We start from the raw sequence: 11278 nt of genomic DNA, 5'->3' as shown, positions 1-11278 counted from the left end.
AATAATGCTTCCACTAATCTTGTTTCTTGGATACCCCCGGCCACTGGGCATGTAAAGCTAAATACAGATGGATCTGCTTTGAATGGAGTTGGAGGAACTGCTATGCTGCTCCGTGACCACACCGGCGCCATCATCTTCAGCTCTTGTAGACACCTTTTTTCTTGTGATGATATTTTGGAGGCTGAGATCTTAGCAATCCGGGAGGGACTCATGCTCGCTCTACAGTGGAGCAGTCTACCAATTTATATTGAAAGCGACAATTTGGAAGCAGTGAACATGGTGAAAAGTGGAGATACAAATAGATCAAAATATGCCTTTCTTATTAGAGAGATTAAAAATAGCATGTCCGAACGTAGTTCTTGTATTACTCATATCCATCGTAGTTGTAATAATTCTAGTCATGTTTTGGCCAACTTTGGGAGGACTCAAGGCCGAATTGCTGTATGGCTTGGGTCAGGACCAGATGCCGTTTTGGACACTGTTTAGCGTGACTGTAACTATGTTTTGATTGAGTAATACAAGAATTATTCCGCAAAAAAAAAGGATTAAGCTCTACTGAGATGTGCCTGCAGTAGTCTTCCTCAGATGTCTGCGGATGTCACTAGTGTAGAAGACGGGCATGAGGATGAAGTTCTTCTTCTGGACATCAATCTCGGCTACTCCTCGCAGGGTTTTGTTCCTTACATCGACAGCAATCACCAACTCCAATCTTTCCAGGAGATTGATGTCGTTACTATGAGCAAAGTAGACAATATCATCGTCGTCTATGCTTATGGTGGGGTATGCCGTGAAAAGTTCCTCTTTCTGCAATGCTGGCGTGGCATTGCTCCCGCTCAGCTTGGACAGCAGGTTCCAATGGTGTGGGTCGCTGGTGACATCACCAATTTGGGCTTCACAGTCACACTGCCAGTCTGCGAATGAACCAACAACCGGTAATGGTGGTATTGGCATGCTCCATGTTGTGGCCTTCCATCCACCAGGGATGACATGCTGGGTCTGCCTTTTTTGTGGCCAAATTTCCATCTCGACGAACTTGATGGTGTCTTTGTGCCGAGTGATGGCAACATCCCGGATAAAGTTGGGCTCACATTGCTGGAGGAAGCGACCCATGTTTCCCCTTGCTGGCATGGGCAATGGGATGTCTTGAAACACCATTGGTTGTCGTCCCCCGAGCAGGTCACAGAGGAGGATGCCACGCCAGAGGTCCACCCAGGCGACGGTGCCGCGCTCGCCGCCAACTGAGAGCGTCTTGGATGTCTTGTGGTACAGCGGCACGTCGTCGTCGTCCTCTGCCCCATTGGAGGCAGCAGCGGGCAACGGGAGAAGCTTGTCCCTCACAAGCTCCTCCAATGACATGGGCATGGAGGTACAGGTGGAGGCTGAAATCCCACCTAGTGATCGACTTGCTACTGCCCTCGTACACTGGGCACCAGCTGCTGATGGCGGCGATGGCGTACCAGGCACCGTCCTCGCGGCTGAGGGTGGCTGCAGAGTCGCGGAAGAACATGGGGTACGGATTAGGGAGCAGATCCAGGCGATGGGCTCGCGGGGTGTACACGAAGTAGTCCCAGGGCTCTACATCAAGACACGCGTTGATGTTGATGGGGACGCGGAGGAGCACGAGGTCGGCGTCCGTGGCGACGACTCTGGGCCTTATGCGGAAGACGTCCAGGCCGGGGCAGTGGACGCACAAGCAGCAGAGGAGCGGTGGGCGGGCGGCACGGAAGGTCACCTGGATCGGCCGGCCTCTGCTCGTGGCGCCAGATGCGGTGGTGGCGTTGCGAAAGTCGGCGGTGCAGCACCGCAGGTCGAGGAGGACTGCGCCGTCGTAATCGTTGCACTCGGGAAGGGTAGGCGGGATCCAGGTGGAGGCAGCCATGGAGGCGGAGAGGGAGGACAGGCAATTCTTAACGAGCAGTGCTAGGTTTTACGTAGTACTCCTACTTTTTACGCACGGTTATATTCTGAATTGGATAATCACCGTTGGATGTATAGCACTGGATGATAAAAAGACAAACACCATCCCTGCTCAGGGTGGACACGGTCCGGGCCGGTCCGGTCCCTGACCGAGCCGTCCTTTGGACCGGCCGTCGGCGGTCCGGACCGGACCAAACCGAGCAGCGTCGCGGTCCTGTTTCCAGGGACCGGACCGGCAGGGACGAAGCCCGAGCCGGACTGAGCGGCTCGTTTGGACCGGCTGGAGTTCACCGCAGAGCACGTGCCGGAGCATGGCCACGCGGGGAGGGCGCTGGAGGCAGCAGGGCTCGTCACGGAGATGTCAGGCAGTTTTGGAAGATCCAGAGGGAGTTAGAGGAGCCAAGAAAATCACCGGAACGAGCTCATCGGCGACGAACTTGGCACGACGGCCGACGAACAGAGATGAAATAGACGGTGCCCGATGCGGCGATGTATGACCTCCCACGTCGTGTTCGTTGGTGCATACGATAGATCCGAGTGGGGCGCGTCTAATGGACATAGTTTCCAGGGCCAGCGAGTCCAGTGGCCGTGCAGACGACGGCCCCCCGCGGCGGCGGACATAAACGGCGATGGTTTCTTCAGCCCCCACCATGCCTGCGCCGCCACGCCCTGGCCACGCCCCCGCCACGCCTCTGGCATGCCCTGGCCACGCCCCCGCCACGCCCCCATCATGCTCCACCACGCTCTCGCCATGCCCCCGCCACGCTCCGACTACGCTCCCGTCACGTTCTTCGGTCCGCTCGGTCGGCTCGGTTAAAGCCCGGACCGGACCGAAGCTTTTGTCGGGCCGGAATGGTGAGCTCGGACCGGCCAATTTTTTGAGCGGGCTAGGCCCGAGCCGGCCAGGACCGAGCGGGCCATGAGCCGGTCTGAAAGACCGCTCGTGTCGTCCACCCTGAATCCCTGCCCTGCCCGATCTGAAATTCTCAATCCTCACCAACATGGAAACCTAGCCCTCGTCCGCCGCCGGCGACTACCGCCCTTGCTGGGTGATGCTCGACCGCCGGCGACCCAGGATCCCTCCACCGCCGACGCACATACGCGGGCATGCTGCCTTAGCTCCACCGGCTGTCCTATCCAGGCCTCCTTCAGCCTCGCCGTGGTGCCAGCGGTGTCGACCCTCCACGTCGAAATCACAGACATCGAGGAGAGTTTCTGAGCGACTTCCTCTGTCGTCGCGGCTCGTGGGGACTCCGTGCTCATTCACTTGTGGTATCAACCACCTGACCTTTTCGTCTACATAGCCGGCGACGGCCGCCACCCGGCTGCCACTACAGGAAAAACAAATGAAGCCTTGTATGAAAAATGCACGGCAAATGCCATTTTAACGACGGTGAAGCGTACGCCCAGTGTAACTCGGTTTATACTTGTAAGACAATAAGTTTTGGGAACCAGCACAACCCTCTAGGGGTGGCTTATCTCATTATATATAATGGTTGTGTTACAATACGTACATAGGTACAGAAGTTATACATAGTCTAACACCCTCCCTCAATCTTAGCCACTTTCTAAAGAACTGAGAAGGGTAAGATTGCGCCTACAAGCCTCAAACTGTGGCAGTGGTAAAGGCTTAGTGAAGATGTCTGCAAGTTGATCCTTAGACAAGATAAACTTGATCTGGAGTTGCTTCTGTGATACACGTTCCCGTACAAAGTGATAGTCAACTTCAATGTGTTTCGTTCGGGCATGAAATACTGGATTTGCAGAAAGGTATGTAGCACCGATGTTATCACACCAAAGAATAGGAGGCTGTGGTTGAGACAAACCCAACTCCTGAAGCAAAGACTGCACCCAAATAATCTCTGCAGTAGCATTAGCCACAGCCTTGTACTCAGCTTCAGTACTGCTACGTGACACAGTAGCCTGTTTCCGAGCACTCCAGGCGATCAAATTAGAGCCAAAGAATACTGCATAACCCCCCGTGGATCGCCTGTCATCTGGGCTACCAGCCCAATCTGCATCAGAGAAGGCCGAAAGGACCCGAGAGGAAGTCGGCCGAATATGCATACCAAAAGTCAGAGTGAACTGAACATAACGAAGAATGCGTTTAACAGCAGCCCAATGAGTATCTCTGGGAGCCTGAAGATACTGACAAACCCTGTTAACAGCATAAGAGATATCTGGTCTCGTGATCGTCAAGTACTGAAGTCCACCAACAATGCTTCTGTACTCTGTGGCATCCGCAGGAGACAAAAGCTCACCATCAACAGCTGTTATCTTGTCGGTAGACGACATGGGTGTGGTGGTCGGTTTGCACTTCAGCATGCCGGCTTTTTGTAACAACTCCAAGGAGTACTTCTTCTGCGTAAGGACAAGACCAGTAGCACGAGAAGTGACCTCAACTCCAAGAAAGTAGTGAAGCTTCCCAAGATCTTTGACCGCAAAATCAGCACCAAGAGAGCAGACAAGAGCATCAGCAGCATACTGAGAAGAGCTGACAAGGATAATACCATCGACATATACCAAAAGATACATAGTGACTTCTGGCTTCTGTAGAAGAAATAATGAAGTGTCAGCAGTGGACGGCACAAACCCATGAGCACGAAGGGCAGAGGCAAGGCGGGCATGCCAGGCACGAGGAGCTTGCTTCAAACCATATAGTGCTTTGGAAAGACGACAGATATAGTCAGGACGATCAGGATCAGAGAAACCAGGCGGCTGTTTCATATAAACCTCTTCCTCCAAAAATCCATGTAGAAAGGCATTCTGCACATCAAGTTGACGAAGTGACCAACCACGAGAAACAGCAATGGAGAGAAGAAGCCGAATAGTGGTAGGCTTGACGACAGGACTGAAGGTGTCCTCATAGTCAAGACCATGACGCTGCCGAAAACCACGAGCAACAAGTCGCGCTTTGTAACGCTCAATAGATCCATCCGAATGCTTCTTCATTTTGAATACCCATTTTGAGTCAATAACATTTACCCGTGGTGGTGGAGGAACGAGAGTCCATGTCTTGTTACGAAGAAGAGCATGAAACTCCTGCTCCATAGCCTCTCGCCAATGTGGAATGCGCAGGGCAGCCTGATATGAGCGAGGCTCAGAAGATGGATCCGCAACAGCAGCAGCCAAACAAGCAGCCAACCAAGCAACCGTACCATCCGTACGTTCCTTAGGTTTGAAAATGCCACTTCGACTGCGTGTATGTGGTCGAGACACAGGAACCACCGAGGTCGACGGAGCAGCCTGCAACGGGCTGGAGGACGGTGACATTGATGAGTCAGCCGGTGACGAGGAGCCAGGCACGGTAGCCTCGGACTCAGTCGGCGAAGAAGGCCGGCCCACCGGCGAAACCGGCAGAGCAGACGAAGCAGCTGGCGACTCCGGCATCCCAGACCGGGCCGATGGCGAGCTCGGCATAGTGGGCCGTGGCGCGGCCGGTGTCGCGGGCCGATCCGCTGATGAAGGCGACATGAGGACCCGAGCCGCGGGCGAAGACGGCGTGACGGGCCGAGCCACGGGCGACTCGGCGGCCGCTGGTGAAAAAGGCCGAGCCGCTGGAGACTCGGCGATCACTGGCGTAGCAGATCGAGCAGTGGAGATGCTCGGCGCGACGGGCTCGTCGGGTGACCATGCATGGGCACGCGAATCGATGCCATGCAACATAGGGCGATCGACGTGCCCACCAGAAGACGACGATGATGATGGTGAATCCTCCAACAGCTCCAAACGAGCTCCACGTCCGGTTCCTGCACCATGGTTAGGTAACAGCAAAGGAGAGTATGCAACATCATCAAATTGGTCAGAAGCAACAGAGGATGAATGCAGGGATGGTGGTTCGACAGTGGACACAAGAAGGTTGGCAAAGGGAAAAACATGCTCATTAAACACGACGTCCCGAGATATATAGACACGATTAGTGGGAACATGAAGACATTTGTAACCTTTATGAAGAGAGCTATAGCCAAGGAAAACACACTTCTTAGAACGAAACTCAAGCTTGCGCTTGTTATATGGACGAAGATGCGGCCAGCAAGCACACCCAAATACCTTGAGAAAGGTATAATCAGGTTGTTCATTAAGGAGAACCTCAATGGGAGTCTTCATGTTTAAAACACGAGTAGGAGTACGGTTGATGAGAAAGCATGCAGTGGTGAAAGCATCACTCCAAAACCGAAACGGAACAGATGCATGGGCCAAAAGAGTAAGACCAGCTTCAACAATATGACGATGCTTACGTTCGACTGAACCATTCTACTGATGTGTATGTGGACATGCTAAACGATGAGCTATCCCAAGCGACTGAAAGAAGGAGTTGAGGTTGCGATACTCGCCCCCCCCAGTCCGACTGGACATGAACAATTTTGTGCTTGAGAAGACATTCAACATGTTTTTGAAACTGAACAAAAATATCAAACACATCAGATTTGCGTTTAATAAGGTAAAGCCAGGTAAAGCGACTATAAGCATCAACGAAATTGATATAGTAATTATGACCACTGACAGAAGTCTGAGCAGGACCCCATACATCTGAAAACACAAGTTCTAACGGATGTTTCACCTCACGACTGGACTCCGAAAAAGGAAGTTGATGACTCTTCCCCTGCTGACAAGCATCACACACTGCTACATCTTTATTACTAGACAAACTAGGAAGCTCATGACGACGCAAAATATGACGGACAATAGGTGTGGCCGGGTGACCAAGACGAGCATGCCACTGTGACGGAGAGACCCGAACTCCACTGAAAACGCGAGCGACGCCAGGATGCTCCAGACGGTAGAGGCCCTGGCACAACCGCCCACTAAGAAGAATGTCCCTCGTGCCCCGATCCTTAATAAAAAGATCAAAAGGGTGAAATTCACAAAGTACATTATTATCACGTGTGAGTTTAGGAACTGAAAGAAGATTGCGGGTCACAGATGGAACGCGAAGAACATTGCGAAGCTGAAGACTCCTATTGGCATGTCTAGTGAGAAGAGATGCTTGACCAATATGAGAGATGTGCATACCTGCTCCATTGGCGGTGTGGATCTTGTCGAAGCCATGATAGGTTCACGAGTGTGAAGCTTCCCCATCTCGCTGGTCAGATGCTCTGTCGCCCCAGAGTCCATGTACCAGTGTGGATCGATGGAGTAGGATTGAGTGTGTCCCTGGTGCTTCTGCGGTGCGGGACGATCAGCCATGGCGACCTGACGGGCATTGTTGCGTGTATCTTTGCCGTCATTGCCAAGACCAAGGAAGCTTCGCTGGAAGCGCTTATGACACTTGGAGGCCCAGTGCCCATCGCGGCCACAAAGCTGACACACACGTGGACCGCCAGCCCCCGGTAAGGTCGCAGTAGGTGGGGGGGCCGAGGCGGGCGACGGTGGCAGCCCCAAGGGAGACCGGGGTGATGAAGAAGAGCGGCCACCCTTGGTGGCGACGTTGGCCGAGAGAGAGCCAGTGCCCCTGGTGCGGCGAGTCTCGACCCGTTGCTCAGTGAGAAGAAGCCGAGAGAAAACCTCGTGTGCCAACATGGGTGTCGAGTTACCCCGCTCGTTGATGATCTCGACTAAGGCATCATACTCCTCATCAAGACCATTGACAATAAACGAGTTGAACTCGGAGTCGGTGAGGGGCTGTCCAATGGAGGCCAATGTGTCGGCAAGGCCCTTGACCTTGTTGTAGAACTCAGTGGCCGTGGAGTCAAGCTTCTGACACTCTCCAAGCTGACGACGGAGTGCAGAGACACGAGCCTGGGACTGCGCTGCAAAGGTGCGCTCAAGGATGGTCCAGGCCTCATGAGACGTCTTCGCGAAGACAACAAGGCCGGCAACTGCCGGCGAGAGCGACCCCTGGATGGAGGAGAGGTTCGCCTGGTCCTGCCCCGTCCAGACGCGATGGGCCGGATTGTAGACCGGACCGTGCACGCTGTCTACCAGCGCGGGTGGGCAGGGAAGCGATCCGTCGACGTAGCCTAGCAGGTAGTGACTCCCCAAGAGCGGGAGAACCTGCGCACGCCAGAAGATGTAGTTGTCTGCGGAGAGCTTGATGGTGATGAGATGACCGAAGTGAAACGGCGACGGCGAAGACGATCCCATCGAGGAGGCTGCCTGGGGTGCAAACACCATGGAGGCAGCCGGAGGCACCGAAGCCGATGCGGGAGGAGGCGGGACCGCAGCCAGGGCGGGCGCCGCAAAGCTCGCGGCCGGGGCGGACGCCGCCAACCCCGCCAGCGGGGCGGTGTGATCCGCTCGCGGCAGGAGCGGCGGGACGACGCCTGCGGAATCCGCAGCGGACGGCGGCGCCGCGGTGTGGACCACGAGGTCACGCCCGAGCGAGGGCGCCGGCGGCGTGGAGAAGACGGAGCCGATGCTCCTTGTCCCGATCGGAGCCGGAACGGAGACGGCATCGAGCGGGAGGTTGAGCAGAGCCGCAAGAGAGGCCGGGAGGAAGCCCGCAGCAGTGGAACCGGTGGTGGCGGCGCTCGACATGGCGGCGGCGCGATCGGTGGCGCGGCGGCGGCGGTGAAGGCGGCGGCGGCTGCGGCGGCGGTGCGGGTATTAGGGTTTAGAAGCGGAAGCGATCGTAACCTAGCGTGATACCATGTAAGACAATAAGTTTTGGGAACCAGCACAACCCTCTAGGGGTGGCTTATCTCATTATATATAATGGTTGTGTTACAATACGTACATAGGTACAGAAGTTATACATAGTCTAACAATACTTCACGCCAAAGAATGTTTCGGCTTAGGGTTTGTAAACTGTGTGTTAAAAATCATGGTCTCGGCTTTTTTGTAAGACGAGTATAATATGGTGGCACTCGACGAAGATAGGAGATCACCGGCCGGCAGCACCTAACGGTGGCGCCACATGGCGTGGCTATAAGCTGAGTGGTCGCCAAGCCGTGTACCAGCTAGCATGCCGTCCCTTTCGCTTCTTCCTCTCTGCGGTAGGAATATCTTCATAATCAATCTTCCCGAACACATCATTTTTAAGTGCTAATTTCTCCAAACCATTAAGTATTTCTTGTCTCATAGTAGAACGTACGTAAGTAGGACTTCAACAACTTGATTTTAGAAAAGTTTCTTTCCGCAGATGCAACAATTACAGGAATTGTTAACCGAATACTTTCTTCTAGACCTAGGATGCATAATCTCTACTCCTAATGACTGAGTTGGTAGGATTGCGTCCACGGTTTATTTTCGTCCGGTTTATTTTCGTCTGGTTTATTTTTGTTTGGTTTAATTTGGTCTCTCCTTCCATCATCATATCCTCACGTTGATTTTTTTCACCCTCCCAATAAAAACTTTCTTAACATTTACAAACTTTCCCAATAAAAACTTTCTTAACATTTACAAACTTTCCTAACCAGACACCGTCACAAACGGGCAGGTACAGAAATCAAATTACAAACATTAAAACCCTATTTTCATGAAAATCAATTCAAAATCCTAACTTTCCTAACGCATCGATTCTTACCTTTCCTATGTACCTCATTGGTGCCCCATCGATGCCCCCTCCCACCAAATGTAAGTTCTTTCATCCCCTCGTACGATCCCCTCGAACCACCGTCAAAGTAAGGAAACACCCAGCGCCTTTGTTCCAAATCATGCCATTTTAGTCAACGCCAAGCTGCTCATGGCCGGGGACGCCGTCGTCTTCATGCGCCGCGCCGACGGGGAGCTGCTCGCCGGGCGCGCCCAGGTACCCCGCCGTCTCCCAGCAGGCGTCCGAGGGCGCCGAGGGCCGGCCACGCAATGCGCGCGCGGGTCCCGCCCGAGGAGGTGGACGAGGCCGTGCGGCTCGCGGCAGAGGGCACGCTCTTCACCGTCACCTACTACCCGCGCCAGGGCGCCGGGGAGTTCGTCGTGCCCAAGCAGGAGGTGGAGGACGCGCTGATCGGCGCCTGGGCACCCGGCGTGCAGGTGCGCATGAAGTTCCTCGACGCCGAGGAGCGCCGCTCCGAGTGGAACAACGGCGCCGCCAAGGCCGTCGAGTCGTCGACCCCTCCATCTGGCGCATGCTCGAGGTACATCTTGCGTCCATACATCCATCTCTCCAGTCAATCCATCCGATCATTGCGATAATTGTCTGGTTGATCGATGGAGTCCACCTCTGTTTGGTTCAGGCATGCTTGCTTCAATTTGTTTGCTCTGCCATTCAGTATGGAGTAACCCTAGATGTTCACCATGCTAGCGACTCGCCCGTCAAACCGCAGAGATCCCTCGCATGGAGTAGCCCTAGATGTTCTAGGCCACCACCGCCAATCCGGCGAGCCTACGCGGCGACCGTTCATGGCGCCTGGGGGCAATGAACTGGCATTGCGGTCATGGAGGGGAGGCTCAGGAGCAGGGCGACGCTGGCTGGTAGAGGAATTCGAAGGAGCCAGGCCGCCCTGGCGATCACCTTGACTGCTGCGTCGTGCACCAACTAACGGCAGTGTCCGCGGTGGTGAAGAAGCATACACGGCGAGGCTAATATAAGGTATACCTTGAAGGACGCAACCCCCTGTCGTCAACACGTCATGGCCCGAATCGCCTGGAGGCCGCAACCCCTGCCTGTGCTCCAGATTCACAGTGTGTCCTGACGAACGAGGCGGCAATCTCTGAATTGAATAATTGATCGTTCATCCCGTTCTACCGCTGATTCGCTCGGCGCCACCTCTGTGGTACTCTTGACTGCTTTCACATATCCCCACAAGGTATAGTACGTGGTATCCCACCCCATGTCATGTAATTGCATTCTGAAGCAATTAGTACATAGGAGTCAACCCATAGGACAAGGAGGACCCGGTTATAGATTTTTTTAAGGGAGGGTGTGCCGTGTACGGGAGCATATCTGTTAGTTTGTATCCTATGTTTAACAATTTCGGAAATTTTTGTAGTATAAAAATCTCAATAGTGAGGATACATTGCTGAACGTGATGTGATGTATATGATTTAGTTTATCATTAGTTGTTCTCCTTGCCACTACCCACTAAATTTCAGATCTGCCTTCAACTTCTAATGGTAAATATTCAATTAATTTTAGTCGGCTCAAAAGGCTTCAAGCTTCTTTGTCCATTATTTCCTGTTCAACTTTAAGAAACCTTTCAGTTTGTTTTGTTTCACTTACTTTACTATTCCTTCTTGATAAACTCACCAGGTACTGTATATATCTCTCCCTGGTCACAGTGGGATGGCTAATAATTTCATGCACAACACCACAATAGCAGATATTCGGAGATTTGGAATTGTTTTGCTGTTTTCTTTCTATGAAAGATAAGTATGAATGCAGCGATGGCAAACCTAAACATCGTTGCCAATTTTCTCTTTCACAGAATAGGATGAATGTCACGGCAGCAGCTGCAAACTCCAAGAACGTTATTGTCATGGG

The 11278-nt window shown here is 53.3% G+C and overlaps 1 pseudogene; it reads right to left on the bottom strand.

The window, feature by feature from the left end:
• Positions 1-552: 552 nt before the first annotated feature.
• Positions 553-1879, bottom strand: LOC123039687 (uncharacterized; annotated as a pseudogene).
• Between the last annotated feature and the right edge of the window lie 9399 nt (positions 1880-11278).

Source organism: Triticum aestivum, chromosome 2B, assembly GCF_018294505.1.
Source record: "Triticum aestivum cultivar Chinese Spring chromosome 2B, IWGSC CS RefSeq v2.1, whole genome shotgun sequence".
NCBI classification, from domain to species: Eukaryota; Viridiplantae; Streptophyta; class Magnoliopsida; order Poales; family Poaceae; genus Triticum; species Triticum aestivum.
This window is presented reverse-complemented; position numbering and strand designations above follow the sequence as displayed.